This window comes from Apodemus sylvaticus, chromosome X (genome assembly GCF_947179515.1).
Source record: "Apodemus sylvaticus chromosome X, mApoSyl1.1, whole genome shotgun sequence".
NCBI lineage: Eukaryota > Metazoa > Chordata > Mammalia > Rodentia > Muridae > Apodemus > Apodemus sylvaticus.
Window position 1 is genome coordinate 55947989 of NC_067495.1, and position 5631 is coordinate 55953619.

The window sequence follows — 5631 nt, forward strand, 5'->3', positions numbered from 1 at the left end:
TGGGAAGTGGTGGGAGGGAGGACAGGGGAAGAGAAGGGGGCTTACGGGACTTTCGGGGAGTGGGGGGGGGGCTAGAAAAGGGGAAATCATTTGAAATGTAAATAAATTATATCGAATAAAAAAAATTAAAAAAAAAGATTAGGGTCATTGTGAAAAGACATGTGCCTTTATAATAAAACCTAAAATATTCCCTCCAGTGTCTTAAGAGGAGAGAACACAAACAAGCCACAAAGCAGACTGAATCGTCTGCATTTTAATCTTTGGCACCCCAGCCTCTAGAAATATAAGTAAAAGATTTATGTCATTATAGGCTCACCAAAAATTGTTACATATGTTACTATTTATTCTCACAAATTCTTAAATTCAAGTTTATGCTGCCAGGTATATTGTGCTAAGCACTGATAGTGTTTTAGTGAACATGATAGATACAGTCTGAGTACTCATTGCTACTCAATAGAGAAGTAAATAAGGTGAATCACAACAGAGCTATAACAGGGAGAAGTGGCATGAAAGAGAAGGATTTTTTAAATGCTGCAGTATGACATTTAAAATTAAAGTCCCAAATCAAGTCATCCCTGTAAAAGGTATGAGGAAAGCATTCCATGCATAGAAAATAAAAATGCACACAAGTTTAAACAACTAGTCAGTCTTGTGAAGTCTCAAGTAGTAGAACAAAAGACTGGAAAAGGAGAGGGGTAGGAGACAAACCTGACAAAAGATAGGTCATATAAACCCTTGAAGGGCATAACAAGAGAATTTACATTTGGGGCTAACAAGATGGTGAAGCAGATAAAGACACTTGATGCCTGATGAACTACGTTCAATTGTGAAGACACATATGGTGGGAGGAGAAAACCAATTTCTGTCCGTAGTTCTCTGACATCCAAAAGAGTACCATAGCACAAGAATGCAGACAAATAAATAAGCAGAATAAAAACTTTTTTTAAAACAAAAAGAACAGAAAGGATTTTGATATAGTCAAAGAGCAACAAAAGAGGTGAGAGAATTGAAGAGTTTTAAACAAGAGAATTATTTATCTGATTCACATTGTTAAAAGGCCATCAAACTACAGTGTGGTAAATAGATTGAAAAAAGGGCCAGAGGCTGAAGCTGATGTGGTGAATTCGATTATAAGGGTAATAAAGATGTGGACAGAGGTAAAATGGTTTGAGACACATTTTAGGGGTAGAAAGCTGACGTTGGTGGTAGATTGGATATGGATTGTTACACAAAGAATTATGGATGAGTTTAATTTTAGGCTTCAACAGTGGAGTGCCTGGGTTTTTAACATTATTTTTATTGATTCTTTAAGAATTTCATGCCATGAGTTTTGACCATATTTCTCCCTTCAATTCCTTCAATCCCTACCTTCCTATTCATTCAACTTGGAGTCTTAAAAAATCCACTATGACATCTCCCCTAAAGATGGGCTCTATTAATTAACTTGGAGCACAGAAAGCAAAACAATCACCAGGTCATTAAGAATACCCACTCCCAGACTTCTGGGTAGAAAACAGGTAATTCTATCTTTGAGGAGAGGCTTCTGGGTGTTTAACATTCCTGGTTCTTTAGTCCTCTATGTGGGCAAGGACCTTTGTGCCTCAAAGGAAACGTTTGGAAGGCAGACCTCACCCAAATTCCCTAGAATGCTTACCCCAGACTCTTCCCTCTCTACACCATTACTTTTAGCTCCCAGAGTTAATGGAAACTACCCTTGTGTGAGATACTACATGACCTGATGGCCTCTATGCTATCTTGGTCAGAGACCACACTAGATTCTATGCTTTTAAACTATAGAATCCACCCTCATCGTAACATGAACTTTGCAAAGGAGCTTCTATGTAGTCATACCTTAAGCATTATTGTGTATGTGGAATAGGAATGTTGCCTAGAAACATGGAATGGGAATGACTGTTGCCTGGAAACTTTTTTCCAAATATTACTGTTTTTTAAAATAACTGAAATATACTTATTTATTTTAAAGGACAGCTTAAATAAGCAAGACAGAAGGAAAGGTGGCCCTACTGGCAGTAAACAGAAAGGAGTGAGCAGGTGTCTCTGGGGCAGCCATGGCTGCTGGCTACAGGCTATCTGGGCTTATAGGGGAAGTCACTAGGGATGGGTATAAGACCCAAGGACAGGTAGTAACAATAATGCCTTCCTGTGGAATGAGATCAAAGAATAAAGAGCAGAAAAGAGAAGTCAGCTCTTCTGGGGATCCCTTGGTGTCCTCTCCGGGTCCCAGGCCTGTTTCTTGATCCCATATCCTTGTCTATGGCAACTCACACTCCTTAATCTGTATGTTCTTGTCCTAATGCTGAGGACAAGTATTCTGACATAGCATGACAGAACAAGTTTTAAAACCAGCCAAAGAGTAGCAAGATCTGGCAGGGCCATACCAAGGGAGTCTTCAAGTCTCTTCCTCAGGAAGGCCACCCCTGGCCTCATCTTCCCATATAGCCCATTGCACAACTCCTTGCTACTAAATGGCTATGTGGTCCCAGCTGGATGCCTGCGGCCCTTTGCCCATTGCAGCCCAGGTCCCAGTCAGGCATAGAAAACCTACCTGCTCAGCCTCGGGCTGCACCTCAATTTGTAGAGTGCTAGCCTAATATAAGCAGGTCCATGGGCTTGATACCCCCAAAACCAGGAGTGGTGGAGGTATGTACCTGTAATATCAGCACTCATGAAGACAAGTGGAGGCAGGAGGATCAAGGTTGTCCTTAGTTACATAGCAGGTTTGAGCCCAGCTTAAGTCACCTGAGATGCTGTCAAAAACTGTAAAGACTGAAAAAGAGAAGAAAACTCACTCCAGAGAGATAATAGCTTAGGTTGAAAGCGGTACAACAAGGCTATGAGGAACAGAGAGTAAACACCAGACCCCAGGAGCAGTTTATCACCCCAGAGGCCCCTACCTAGGTGTGACATGGCTTGGCTAAAGAAGGGACTAGGATCCCAGCAGAGCCAGAGTGAGACAAAACAGCTGGGCTGGGGCATGGGCAAGAATGGGCTGGCAGTGCTGGATCCTCCAGCCGTGGCAGCATGAATCACCTCAATTGGAAGAAAAGAAAAGGGAGCAATTTTAAACATCCCTGGCAAAATTCTTTAGTTCTCAGATGTCCATGGGGCAGAAAAAATGTGGCTGTGGCTGTGCACAGCCTGGCAGGGTGGAGGTACTGGGCTTGAGCCAGGCTGTCTGGGGTTAAGGGGCAAGGTGGGCTGGAAGCTGGCCAATGGCTCCAGTTACTTCAAGGAATCAAGGTAGGTGCAAACCTGGGAGAAGACAGTGTCCATCTTACCTTTGGCATTGACCTTGCCCACAATGCCACACCTGTCATAGAAGGAAATGACAGGTTCTGTAGCATTGTAATAAGTCTCTAGACTCTTCCTGATGGTCTCTTCATTGTCATCCACTCTCCCCTCACTTTAGGAATCACTGGGTCATGGTCTCAGGGCCTGTATCCATATACAATAACAGTGTGGGCTATCTAATCTTTTATTCAAACTATTTTTCCTGTTTCACCTCCCTCAGGTAGCTGTCAATCAGGAAGCCATTGGAAGAATCCATTTTGCCTATCATAGCATCCCAGAGCACATCTACCACAGTCTCCAACAGCACCGGCTTCCCCCTTTCCAGCATCTTGACCCTCTCCAATCCAGAGCTGACTTCTACCTGCAGCAGATCCCCAGAGAGGAAGGTGTAACCATTATTTCTGCACAATCTTCTCACACTGAGTGTCCTTTCCTGAGTCAGGCCTGGCCCACTACAAAGATGATCTTGGCTTTCTTCAGCTTCTCTTCCATCCTGCTGAGGTCTGGGAGCTAGGTCTTTTGGGGAGGATGTCATGGGTACTGGGGCCAGTGCGTGTCCTGCCTGTCCTCCAATTGTACTGTGTTTTAAATATGCTGACAATGAACTGCTAGTGTCTGACTCCCTAACTCTGATTCTGGCTGACTAATTCAATCTTAACAGAGTTTTCATTCTCATCTCTTCATTGTTTACTTTCTCTGCCTGGATACTTGCAGGGCAGTCATCATACATCTTTTAGCCAAATGATAGTGTGGTGGTTTGAATAATAATGGCTCCCATAGGCTCATATAATTGAATGCTTTGCCACAGTTAGTGGAACTGTCTTGGAAGGTTTAGTATGTGTGGCCCTTTTTTGGAGAAGGTGTGTCACTTGGTGTGGGATTTGAGGTTTCAAAAGCCCATACCACACCTAATACACCTAACCCCTGTACCACCACAATTTGCTGCCTGCATATCTCAGCTACTGTTCTAGTTCCATACCTGTCTATTTCCTGCCATGATGAATATGGACAAATTCTCTGAAACTGTAAGAAAGCCCCAAGTAGATACCTTGGTCATGGTGTCTCTTCATAGCAACTGAACAGTAATGACAGATGATGTCTGTTGCTGATGGTCAGGTATGATTTTGGAGGCAAGAAAAGGAAAATCTTGATTTCTGACTCAGTTAGTGTATGCCTTTTTATTGGGGGAATTGAGGCTATTAATACTGAACAATATATATTAATTCATGTTATTTTGTTATGGTTGGTGTTTTGAGATCTTTTGGTTGACTGGTCCGAGATTATATTTTCCTTGTACCCTCTTTGGCATTGTTGATTTTCTTTTTTGTGCCTAAGCATCACTTCTAGTATCCTCTATAAAGCTGGCTTTGTGGACACAAGTTCCTTAAATATACTTTTACTCATCAAAATTTTCATTTCTCCTTCAATTACAACTGATAGTTTCATTGAGTATAGTAGTTTGGGTTAATATCTATGGTCTTTAAGACATTTTAGGTCAATAGTCCAGATCCTTCTGTTTTTCAACGTCTTCATTGAAAAGCCAGTTACTATTCTATTATGTGAGGTTTAATGTGTGTTTTGAGCTTTAGTGATGTTTCCTTTACAAATGTGGGTGCTCTTGCATTTTGGGCATAAATGTTTAGAATTGAGAGTTCATCCTGATGGATTTTTCCTTTGATGAGTATGTAGTGTCTTTCCCTACCTTTTTTTGATAAATTTGATTGAAAGTCTTTTTTGTTGGATATTAGAATGGCTATTCCAGCTTGTTTCATGGGACCATTTGCTTAGAAAAAAAATTTCCCATCCTTTTACTTTAAGGGAATGTCTGTTTTTGACTCTGAGGTGTGCTTACTGTATGCAGCAAAATGCTGGATCTTGTTTATATATCTAGCCTGTTAGCCTATGTCTTTTTATTGAGAAATTGAGTCCATTGGTGTTAAGAGATATTAGGAACAATGATTGTTGGTTCCTGTTGTTTTTGTTGTTAGAGGTGGAATTATGTTTGCATGTTTCTCTTCTTTCGAGTTTGTTGTGAAAAGATTACTTTCTTGCCTTTTATTGGTTGTAGTTTTCCTCTTTTTGTTAGATTTTTCCTTCTATTATCCTCTGTATGTCTGGATTAGTGGAAAGATATTGTCTAAATTTGCTTTTGTTTTGGGATTATCTTGGTTTCTCCATCTATGGTAACTGAGAAGCTTGCTGGGTATAGTAGCCTGGGCTGGAATTTGTGTTCTCTTAGGGTCTATATGAGATCTGCCCGGGATCTTCTAGTTTCCACAGTTTCTGGTGAGAAGCCTGCTGTAATTCTGATAGGTCTGC

The 5631-nt window shown here is 41.2% G+C and overlaps 1 pseudogene; it reads right to left on the bottom strand.

Moving 5' to 3' along the window:
• Positions 1 to 3243: 3243 nt before the first annotated feature.
• On the bottom strand, positions 3244 to 3804 carry LOC127675693 (adenylate kinase isoenzyme 1-like; annotated as a pseudogene).
• Positions 3805 to 5631: the final 1827 nt, after the last annotated feature.